Source organism: Chrysochloris asiatica, unplaced genomic scaffold (assembly GCF_000296735.1).
Source record: "Chrysochloris asiatica unplaced genomic scaffold, ChrAsi1.0 scaffold00098, whole genome shotgun sequence".
Taxonomy (NCBI): domain Eukaryota; kingdom Metazoa; phylum Chordata; class Mammalia; order Afrosoricida; family Chrysochloridae; genus Chrysochloris; species Chrysochloris asiatica.
Genome location: NW_006408616.1, coordinates 5,456,652 through 5,469,050, shown reverse-complemented (window position 1 = coordinate 5,469,050; position 12,399 = coordinate 5,456,652). Strand labels below are relative to the sequence as shown.

Here is a 12,399-nt window from a genome sequence, read left to right as displayed (position 1 = left end):
ATCTTTAAAAAGTAAATACCTACATTCAAAATCCTGGCAAGAATTAATAAAATGACAGGTAGAAATGTTGTCCTACATAACACCTGGCGCACAATTGATGTCTATTAATTTCTTCTTTTTGGTGACATCAGTGCCAGATAAATGGGAAAGTATTCATAACCAAACATTTTGTAAGCTTCCAAGTTCAACTTCCTTTACTAAAATTTTGTTAAACAATAGCAAAATACATTCATTTTCTTTTTTATTTCATGTCTTAGTTAGGGTACTAGGGAACAGAAAAATATTAGCTATATACACTTAAAATGAAGAATGATAATACCTCAGACAATTCAAATAAGTTTAAAGGCAAATAATCCAACTGCCTTTTGGACAATTGGACAAAGGATATGAACAGATATAGCTCCTAATTAGATAAAAACATAGCCAAAAAGCACATAAAAAGATTATCAACATTAGTGATTAGGAAAATAAAAATGAAAAAAATGAGATGCCACTGAATTGGTTCCAACTTACAGCAACCCTGTATAGGGTTACCTAGGAGGGGTTGGTGGGTTTGAACCACCGAACTTTTGGTTCAGTGCTTATTCTACAGTGCCACACCATCACAACCTCTAGTAACGTTGCATTAAAAAAGACATGCAAGTGTTGGCAAGAAGGTAGAGAAACTGGAATCATCATGCATTTTCGTTGGAAATATAAACTATGAAGCCATTTTGAAAACTGATTTGGTTGTTTCTCAAAATGTTAAGCACAGAGTTATGGTTCCAACTCATAGCAACTCTATGCAAAACAGAACGATGTCTGGTCCAGCACCATCCTCACAATCACTGCTACACGCGAGCCCTTTGCTGCTGCCACTGTGCCAAACGATAGCTGAGGATTGTCCTCTTTTGGTCAAGCTGACCCTCCATTTGACCAAGCATGAAATTCTTCAGAGACTGGTCCCTATTGATAATATGTGCAAAGTATGAGAGACGAAGCTTTGCCATCCTGGCTTCCAAGGAACTTTCTGACTGTATTTCCTCCAACACAGATCTGCTTGTTCTTTCAATTTTCTTCTCCAACACCATAACTCAAATGCATCAATTCTTCTAGTCTTCCTTATTCATTGTTCAACTTTCACATGAATATGAGGCTACTTAAAACACCATGGCTTGGGTAAGGAGCACCTTAGTCCTTCAACTGACATCTTTGCTCTTGAATGCTTTAATGAAGTCTTGTGCAGTAGATTTGCCTAATGGACCACATCATTTGAGTTCTTAACTGCTGTGTCCATGAGTGTTGATAATGGAGCCAAGCAAATGCAGTCTTTCACAACTTCAATATTTTCTCCATTTATAATGTTATTTATTGGTCCAGTGGTGAGGATTTGTGTTTTCTTTACATTGAGGTACAATCCATATTGAAGGCTGAGGTCTTGACCTTCATCAGTAAGTATTTTAAGTCCTCTTCACTTTCAGCAAGCAAGATTTTGTCATCTATATATATCTATATATATCAGGTTGTTAGTGAGTCATCTCTTCAATCCTGATGACACATTCTTCATAAAATTTAGTTTCTCAGACAATTTGCTTAGCATACTGATTGAATTAAGCACAACCCTGATGCACACCTTTCCTGATTTTAAATCATTCATTTTCCCCTTGTTCTGTTCAAACGGATGCCTCTTGGTCTACCTACAGGTTCCTCATGTGTACAAGTAAGTACATCAGAATACCCATGCTTTCCAGTGTTATCCATAGCTTGTCATGATCCACATTGTCAAAAGCCTGTGCATAGCCAATAAAGCATATATAAACATTTTTCTGGTATCCCCTGCTTTCAAGAAAGATACTTCTGATGCCAGCAATACTATCCCTCATTCCACATCCTTGCCAAAATCAGGCTTGAACCTCCGGCAGTTTCCTGTCAATCTGCTGTTGCAACTGTTTTTGAATTATTTTTTAGCAAAATTTTACTTGCATGTGATATTAATGATATTGTCTGATGATTTCTTCATTCCAGTGGATCACCTCTCTTTGGAATGGACACATATATGGATCTTTTTTATTTGGTTGGCTGGATAGCTGCCTGCAAAATTTCTTGGCATAGATGGTGCTTCCAATGCTGCATCAGTTTGTGGAAAGATTTCAATTCCCAGAACCCTGTTCTTTGCCAATGCCTTCAGTGCACCTTGGACTTCCTTCATTCAGTACCATTGGCTCTGGATCATATGCTGCCTCTTGAAATAGCTGAATATTAAACATTTCTTTTTGGTACAGTGCCTCTGTATCATCCTTCCATCTTCATTTGGTGCTTTCTGCATCATTCAGTATGTTGCCCAGAGAATTCTTCAATAGTCCAAGGTGAGGCTTGAATTTTTTCTACAGTTCTATCAACTTGAGAATTGCTGAGTAGGTTCTTCTCTTTTGATTTTCTTACTCTAGATCTTTGCACATTTCAGTATTTGATTCTGTCTGTTAAGCGGCCCTTTGAAAATTTCTGTTCAGTGATTTTACATCTACATTTCTTCAACTTGCTTTAGCATCTCTACACTGCAGAGCAAGTTTTGGAGTCTCTTCTGACATCAATTTTGGTCTTTTCCTTCTTTCTTGTCTTTTCTTAATGACCTTTTGCATTCTTCCTGTTTGATGTTCTTGATGTCATCCCACAACTCTTCTGGTCTCTGGTCACTAGTACCTAATGCATCCAATCAGTTAAGACGATCTCTAAATTAAGTTGGGATATATTCAAGGTCATATTTTTGCTCTTGTGGACTTGTTCAATTTTCTTTAGTTTCAGCCTGATATTGCACATGAGCAATTAATTGATGATCTGTTTCCACAGTCTGCCCCCTGGCCTTGGTTTGACAGATGATATGGAGCTTTCCTACCATCTCTTCTCACAGATATAGTCAATTTTATCACTGTGCATTCTATCTGGTGAAGTCTTTTGTGCTGTTTACAAAAGGTTTTTGAAATAAGTAAGTCATTGGTTTTACAAATTTCTATCATGGAAATCCAGCATAATTTCTATTACCAAGGCCATATTTTCTAATTATGAATCCTCTTTGTTTCCAACCTTTGCATTCCAATCACCAATAATTATCAATACATCTTGAATTGAAGAATTCTACCAATACATATTGATTGCATGTTTGATCTGTTTCAGACTGAAGAAGTTGGTAGAATTCTTCAATTTCATCATTGTCTTTAGTGGCTTACACATAAATTTGAATAACCAGTAAAATGAATTAATTATATTAACTGGTGTTCTTTGTTGTTGTTGTTAAATGCCATTGATTCGGTACTGACTCATAGCGATCCTGTATAAAGTTTGCAAGTAGCTGCTGGTGAGCTTGAGCCACCAACCTTGCAGTTTAAAGCAACCTTGCAGTCCAATGCATTAACCCACAGTACCACACAAGGACTCTGGTGTTCCTTGTAGACATATGTATTTTATCCTGTCACAAACAGCATTATTAATCAAAACAGATCTCAAAATGTTCCTTTTGAAAATCAATGCAATGCCTTTCTCCTTCATTTTGTCATTCTTGGCATAGTAAATCATGTGACTGTCAGGGTCAAAATGCCCAATAACTAGTCCATTTCAGCCCACTAATGTTTAGGATATTGTTCTTTATATATTTCATTTCATTTTTATCAACTTCCAATTCACCTAGATTCATATATTACATTCCATGCTCCAATTATTATTGGATATTTGCAGCTGTTTCTCATCATTTTGAGTTGTGCTCTATTAGCAAATGAAGGTCCCAAAAGCTTTACTCCATTCACAACCTTATGATCAAGTTTACTAAGGGGAGGCAGCTCTTTCCCAGTCCTATTTTGAGTGCCCTCCACCCTTAGGGCCTCAACCTCTTGCACTATCTCTGATAATAGTCTGGTGCTATTTGACAGTGTTCCAATGTTATTCCTAAGGTGTTCAGTGGCTAAATATTCAGAAGTAGTCTGCCTTTCCTTTCTATTCTGCCTTAGTCTGAAGCTTAACTGACACCTGTCGTCCATGGATGATCCTGCTGGTATTTAAAACACTGGTGGCACAGCTGCAGCATGACAATCAGCAGATGAATAGATAGACAAAATGTAGTACTTCCACACAATCATTACTTGGTCACACAGAGAAATGACGTTCTGATGTATGCTGCAACATGAATGAACTCTGAAAACATGATGACTAAATGCAGTCACAGACACCACATGATTCCTTTCACATGGTCTATCTAAAAATTGGCAAACCTAGAAAGTAGATTAATACTGAGGGGAGGAGAAGTTAAAGAAAACTGGGAGTGACTAGTAATGGATATAGGGATTCTTTCTGAGGTGATGACAATGTTCTAAAAATAATTGTGGTTATGGTTGTACAACTCTGTAAATACAAGGGGACTTCAAAAAGTTCATAGAAAATTTCCATTATCTTCTATTTCCATTTTCCCATAAGCTTTTAGAAGCCCCTTCATATACTGGTGCACTGGTGTGGTTCTGTAGGATAAGCAGTGGATTGCTAGCCTCAAGGCTGATGTTTCAAACCCACCAATCACTCCTTGGAAACCCTATGCAGGGTCATTATGTATCAGAACTGACTTGATAACAACAACAACATGTATCAAAAAACATTGAAATGGACAGTTGATGAGTTTTTTATCTCTACAGAGCTGTTCTGGTGTGGCACTGTAGGATAAGCATTGGACTGCTACCTGTACGCTTAGCAGGTCAAACCCACCAGCCACTCCTTGGAAACCCTATACAGGGTTTCTATGAGTTGGAACCAATTCAAACGATGGCACTTAACAACAATAACAATGCTGTTAGAAAATAAAGGAAGAATGATAAATTGACAGACTCAGAGACAGAACTGTCTGCTTATCTGAGATAACCACAGAGCTCATGTTGAAGCTACAGACCTAGGGAAGAACTAGTTGCAAGACACTGCAATCACATCTCAAAGGCCTGAGGGATTTCCTTAAGTGATCCTCCTAGTCACTCAGTTCTACTCTCTTCTTTGGTAAAGAAGTGCTATTTTCACCTGACTGGTAGAGAATTCTTTCTGAGCACTGCCCTACTTTGTAGTCTTTTGCTAAGGGAAGCTCCTTTGAGATGATTTACCCTTGACTTAAGTCCTTAAAAATGTTCTGAGAGTGGGGCCTTTTAACAGTCATTCATCAATTTAAGTCCCAAACCAGCTTGCCTTTCAATCAATACATTCAGCACACTTCATAAAAATCTCCATTTGTTTATATATATCCATATACCTCAGGGATATATTCTAGGGGTAAAAAGTCCTCCAAATGACAAGGCTTTAATTTTCTGCCGTGGAAAGTAGGGTCGGTATTTCCATGGATCTGGCATATTTGTTGTAAGAGTTCCCTACGTACTTTTAAAAATAATACCCATCAAAGGAGCACCAAACTATGGTAGACTGAAAACGAAATTGAAATCTACTCCAATACTCACTTCCATACTAGGATCACCACTCATCCTGATGCAACCTGAAAGATCTTCTCCTGGGTGGGGGCACCTGTGGGGCCTGGGCACCTAGCAGTAAAAGGCAGAGTTACTGAGCATAAAGCTGAAACTGTATCCCTAACATAGGGAAGGGAACTCATTCTTTCTAAACATATACCAAAATATAACATAGTTTATCCCCTTCTCCTTGTACTAAATTTGTAATTTACTTTATAATTTAAGTAAGACACTGTGAAAGCACTCCAATCTCCATCAGGGTGGGAGTATTTTCACTGTGTCTCACTTAAGTTACAAAGCAGAGTCCAGGCAAAAATGAAAATGAGAATTTGCAATTCAAAGTCTTGCTCCTCACCCTCAATACCGAAAGGAATTTTATTTAGGATGGGCAGTGATCACAAACTCAGCTGACATTCTCAAACTAAGGCTAGCCAGCTAGCGTATTTTTAAAAGCAGGTAAGCACACATAAGTATCAGGAGTAGGTGTGGTGTAAGCACAGGGATAAGCTTCCAGACACTTGTTAACCTTCTAAAGGTCTAGAAATAGGACCAAAGTCTGCATGACTAAACAACAACAACAAAAATATATACTTAAGTTACTTGGTAATATGTAGTAAATTTCTGAAAACTGGGAGACATGGTAGGTTGTCCACTTTCTCTTTAAAATTGTGTCATAGATATCATGAATTTTTTTAAAAAAGAAAAAGCTATTGAGATGTTTGTTTTAAAATTGTTGACTTGCAGCGAGTTAAAGAAGTCCCACAAATAAAGAAAATATGCTACAATCTTGGGGTATTAGAATCGAACTGATTAAACATGAGACAATGGAATTAGGTCACCTATAAAAAGTCGGGTGAGGAAATGGTGATTTTTTTTTTTTTTTTAGCTTACTTTGTCCAACTATCACATCCAAAGCATCATCCTTTATTTCTCCATATTTTGGCCTTTCACATGAAGCAGGGATTTACTTGGCCGGCTACATACGAGAAAAGTGTCAATCCTAGTCTTGGAATTCTTGTGAGACTATCCAGTTGGAAGGCATCTGCAGAACAATAAGAATGAAAATAGAGATTAAGTTCTAGTTTACATTAAAACATACATGCTTACCCTCTTGAGAGAGACCATTTCTTAAAAAGCAAAGTCTTATCCAATTATTCATCTTACTCTTAACATTTTATCAGAAATTCTTGAACACCTAGTTATATGGGATGGAAATACAACATATTAAAAAAGGGAGGGTGTTCGGGTACAGAAAAACCTTTGCCCACTAAGCATTGTATGGTTTAAGTGCTGTCAAGATAGTTTCAACTCATAGTGATACTGCATAGAGTTTTCAAGGAGCAGCCAGCTATAGTCTATGAGCTGAATACAGCCAGCATCCTATTATTGTTAGTAACGTTTTAGTGGAACACAGCCACACACATCTATTTACACATATTGTTGCTGGCTTTTCTGAGCTACAATAGTAGTACTGAGTAATTGCAATGATGCTCATAAGGCCTCTATGGTGCTTTACAGAAAAATCTTACCAACTCCTAAAAATCAGGGGCTATGGCAGTATGAGGTGTTGCTGTTGTTAGGTGCCATCGAGTTGGCACTGACTCATTGTGACTATGCACATACGAACAAAACCCTGCCTGGGCCTGCGTCATCCTCATGATCATTGCTGCTGCCACTATACCTATCCATCTTGTAGGGGGTCTTCCTCTTTTTCTCCAACCCTCCACTTTTGTTGTTGTCAGGTGCCATCGAGTTGGAACAGACTCATAGTGACCCCATACATAGCAGAACGAAACAATATCCGATCCTGGGCCAACCTCACTACCGCCGCCACACTTGACACCATCAATGATGTCACCTGGCTGATCCATCTCGTTGGGGTCTTCCTCTTTTTCTCTAACCTTCCACCTTACCCAGCATGACATCCTTCTCCAGCAACTGTTCCCTCCAGACAATGTGTCCAAAGTATGAGAGACGAAGCTTAGCCATCCTGGCCTCCAAGGAGCCCTCTGGTTGCACTTCTTCCAAAACAGATCTATTGGTTCTTTTGGCAGTCCATGGCACTTTCAGTATTCTCCTCCAACACCACAACTCAAAGGCTCCACTTTACCAATTATGATATTCTTCTCCAGTGACTGGTCACTCTTGATAATACGTCCAAAGTATGAGAGACAAACTGTGGCCATCCTGGCTTTTAAGGAGCATTCTGGTTGTTGTACTTCTAGCATAGATTGGTTTGTTCTTTTGGCAGTCCATGGTACTCTAAAAATTTTCCTACAACAGCATAACTCAAATGCATCAATTCTTTTACGGTTTTCTTTATTCGTTGTCAAACTTTCACATGCAGATGAGGTGACTGAAAATACCATGGCTTGAGTCAGGCACACTACTTATCCTCAAAACTGACATCTTTGCTCTTCAATACTTTAAAAGAGGTCTTGTGTACCATATTTACCTAAGATATATGTCATTTGATTTCTTGACTGCTGCTTCTATGAGTGTTGATGATTAATATGAGCAAAATGAAGTCTTTGACAACTTCATTTTTCCCCCCCATTTATCTTAAGTGCTTTTTATTGGCCCAGTGGTAATGATTTTTGTTTTCTTTACATTGAAATGCAACACATACCTCAAGCTGTGGTCTTTGATCTTCATCAGTAACTATTTTAAGTCATTTTCACTTTCAGCAAGCAAGGTTGTATCATCTGCATATCACGGTTACTAATGAGTCTTCTTCAGATATTCCAACTTCTCAAATTATTTGCTCAGCATACGGACTGAATGAGTATGGTGAAAGAATACAACCCTGGGGCACACCTTTCCTAATTTTAAACCATTTAAGGTTCCCTTGTTCTGTTCAAGCAACTGCCTCTTGGACTATATATAACCAGGTTCCCCATGAGCACAATTGTTTCAGAATATTCATTCTCCACAATTTTGCTCATAGCTTGTCCTGATACACATATTCAAAACCCTCTGTGAAGTCAATAAAGCACAGGTAAACATCTTTCTGGTACTCTCTGCTTTCAACCAGGATCCATCTGACATCAGCAGTCATATCCCTTGATCCATGTTATTATCTGAAACCAGCTTGAAACTCTGGCAGTCTCTTGTCAATGTACTGTTACAGCAATTTAAAAATTATTTTTAGCAAAATTTTACTTGCATGTGATGTTAATGATATTGGCCGATGATCTCCACATTCCACTGGGTTACCTCTCTTTGGAATGAACACAGATATGGATCTCTTCCAATCAGTTGGCCAGGTAGCTGTCTGTAAAATTTCTTAGCATAGATGAGTGAGTACCTCCAGTGCCACATCAGTTTGTTACAAGATTTCAATTTGTAGTCCATAAATTTCCAGTGCCTTATTCTTTGCCAATGCCTTCAGTGCACCTTGGACTTCTTCCTTCAGTATTATTGGCTCTGGATCATATATTACCTCTTGAAATGGCTAAATATTGTCCATTTCTTTTTGGTATAGTGACTCCGTATAGTCCCTTCCATCTTCTTTTGATGTTTTCTGCATCATTCAATATTTTACCCATAGAATCATTCAATATTTCAAGTCCAGGCTTGAATTTTTTCTTCAGTTCCCTTAGCTTGAGAAATGCTGGCTGTGTTCTTCCCTTTTGGTTTTCTTCAGATCTTTGCACTTTTCATTATAATACTTGACTTTGTCTTCTCAAGCTGCTCTTTTGAAATTTTTGATTCACCTCTTTAATCACCTCATTTCTCTACTGGAGAGCAAGTTTCAGAGTCTCTTCAGACATCCTATTGTTTTTTTCTGCTTTATTATCTTCTTAATGATCTTTTGCTTTTTTCATGTATGATTTTTTTCTTGATGTCATCCCACAACTCTTCTGGTCTTTGCTCACTGGTGCATAATGTATCAAATTTGTTCTTCAGATGATCTCTAAATTCAGGTGGGATATGTTCAAGGTCATATTTCGGCTCTCTCGGACTTGTTTTCATTCTCTTCAGCTTTAGCTTGAACAAGCATATATGAGCAATTGATGGTCAGTTTCCACAGTCTGCCTGCCCCTGGCCTTATTCTGACTGATGATAAGGAGCTTTTCCACTATCAGATGATGTCAATTTGATTTCTGTGTATTCCATCTGATGATGTCCATTTGTATAGTCATCTTTTATATTGTTTTAAAAAAGCTATTTACAATGAACAAATCATTGGTTTTGCAAAATTCTATCATGCGATCCCAGCATCGCTTCTATCACCAAGATCATATTTTCCAACAACTGTTTCCAATTTAGCATTCCAGTCACCAGCAATTATCAGTATATCTTGATTGCATCTTTGATCAATTTCAGATTAAAGAAGTTGGTAGAATTCTTCAATTTCATCATCACTGGCTTTAGTGGTTGATGTGTAAATTTGAATAATAGTTGCATTAACTGGTCTTCCTTGAAGGCTTATGGATATATCTGTCAAGAGAATAGAACTGTGCCTGGCACATACCAAGTACTCTTTGCTGTGTTTTTACTACCACTGAGTTATTATGAATAAAGTTAGTATCTAAAAGGCATGAGTCTATGGTCTATGCAAAATGGACACTTTTAAAAATGGACACTTGCTTACCTTCTTTAGTTTAAATGATTACAAATAACATTTCATTTTTAGTCCTTCAAAAGTTTATTTCTAATCATCTACTCACTTATTGTGCCATTCTAGAGACAGCCATTAATTTTTGCTTTTCACTACCATGCAGATTATGATGAGTTGTCACTTCACAGAGTCACTGCTTAAGAGAAAGCTCTTTCTTTTTAGTCTCTCTGGCATTGTTATATCCACAATTGATCTGCTTCTCCTTCACCAACCTTATCTTTTACTATACCCCAACCCAAATCTTTCTTATTCCAAAGTACCAGTTTTGAGTCTTCTTCTAACACTTAAGACTTTGGTATTGTCACTTGTACTTTTTGGCTCATACCATCCTTCACCAAGTAGATTATTGTTTCCTTGTATTTTTGTTTTCCAAATCCAAGCTCCTTTTCAAAATCTGGTTCAATTCTCACTTCTCCTTCATAGAAACCTTCTCTAACTACCTCATTCTGATGCCAGGTCTTAACTCTTCGTTACTCTGTGAGCTATCTGGTGACTTATTCTCTACTATATTTAACATGCTACCTTGTTCAGAGCAATGTTCAAATATATGTTGATGGAATGAATTTAGAGATGGTCATCCAAGTTATTCAGCAACTCTTCATATCCAAATATATTTCTGTTGTTGCCCAGTACTCTCAAGTTGGTTCCAACTCATTGCGACCTTATTTCAGGTTTCTGAATAACAGCTGGATTTGAACTACTGACCTTCTGGTTCACAGTCCAGTGCTATCCTACAGTGCCACACCAGGAGTCCAAATATAGTTGTGATTAATTCTTTGCCCTTTCAAAAAGAACTTTGCCTCCACCCCCAACTCCAATATCTTATCAGCTGTAGGAGACAGGCTATCCATGCTTACCAAGCAGTGGTGTGTACCAGCATAAACACTTCAAGGTCAAAGGTATCTGATGTATTCTTGTCTCTTGGCAGCTGTGTATTTTATAACACTATTGCTTCTGAAGGGAAAATCAAGTGTTATTAGTTTCCAACAGTTGTGTGAAGTGATTAAGCACTTGGCTGATAACGGACAGGCGGATGGTTTGACCCACCAGGCTTCCTATGGGAGAACAATATGGCAGTCTACTTCCGTAACGATTTACAGCTGTGGACACCCTGTGCAGCAGTCCTACTCTGTCCTCTAGGGTCACTACGAATCAGAATCGACTTCAGGGCAGTAGATTTGGGTTTGGGGTTATAACCTATCTCTTCCTCTGCAAAAGTAGAAAGAACATCACTAGTGTCAGATGACTGTGAGAGTGGTCAGCAAGAAAATTTATATAAATGATGTCAGGTCCAAAAGGTTTTCATGCTTTTGATCAAAAGGTTTAACTACATGGTATGTTATTTTTAACACACACACACAAGGTAGAACATATGAGTAAAGTAAAATTCTTATTAAGATCTAATTCAATAGAATTATAGCATCATGCCCAATAACTGATTAATAAAAGCAAAATATTCTCACGGAGGCCTTGAGGAGAGGAGTAGAGATGAGTGAGAAGCTTAGTTGTAGAATGTTTCTTCATGATGGCTGCTATTAAAGCATTTCAAATGGCACCATTTCTTAAGGTCAACCAAGACTGTGTGTGTATGTATGATAAAGGAAAAAAGAAGTCTTCCTGGCTCATCTGATAATCTTCTGAATGCAAGTATAGTTTAGAGGTCTATGACTACTAAATAGAATGAGCTTAGCTTTATCTTTTGGCAGGGTACTTGATTGTCAATTGGTTCTTACATAATTTTAAATATGTCAACTTACCAATGCTTCCTGAGGAGGTTGTTGGATTATATCTGTGCAAAGTGAGGGGTCATAGTGAGGAAACGCATCTAACAGCTCTGTCATAAGAAAGTCATAGAGTGTTTTCAGACAGAACACCAACTGCGGTGGGTAAAATTAACCATGTCTTTATGTCGTATTTTAGATTAAGGAAACCCATTCATAATTGTAAACCTCTAATTGCGCTTCCCTTATGACTTGATCTAGGAATAAAATCTAAAGAGCAAAAACAATCATCTAAATGGCTCACTAAAAAAAAAAAAAAACAAATCATATAGATATAACTCAAAGGAGTAAAAATGGTGTCTGTGAAAAATTTCAGCAATAAAATTGTGACCATATTTCCAGAGGTGGAGAAATACTATTCATTATTATATTTTAATAGAAATACTTTCAGGTTAAAGTATAACTAAAGTGCTTTCAGAAATGGAGGTTTTTCCAGCTCAACTTGTTGCAAGGGTTTTTTTTTAAGTACTCCACTGGCTTACTCAATAACATGAATTTGTTTTCCTTTCTTTGCTTAAGCAGATATGTCTCT

At 37.6% G+C, this 12,399-nt stretch overlaps 1 protein-coding gene across 1 annotated transcript in view; it reads right to left on the bottom strand.

Annotated features, from left to right (window-relative positions):
- Positions 1-12,399, bottom strand: part of LOC102817780 (lymphoid-restricted membrane protein-like) — a 105,497-nt gene that overhangs the window by 50,130 nt on the left and 42,968 nt on the right. The gene's annotated exons all lie outside the window — the stretch shown is intronic.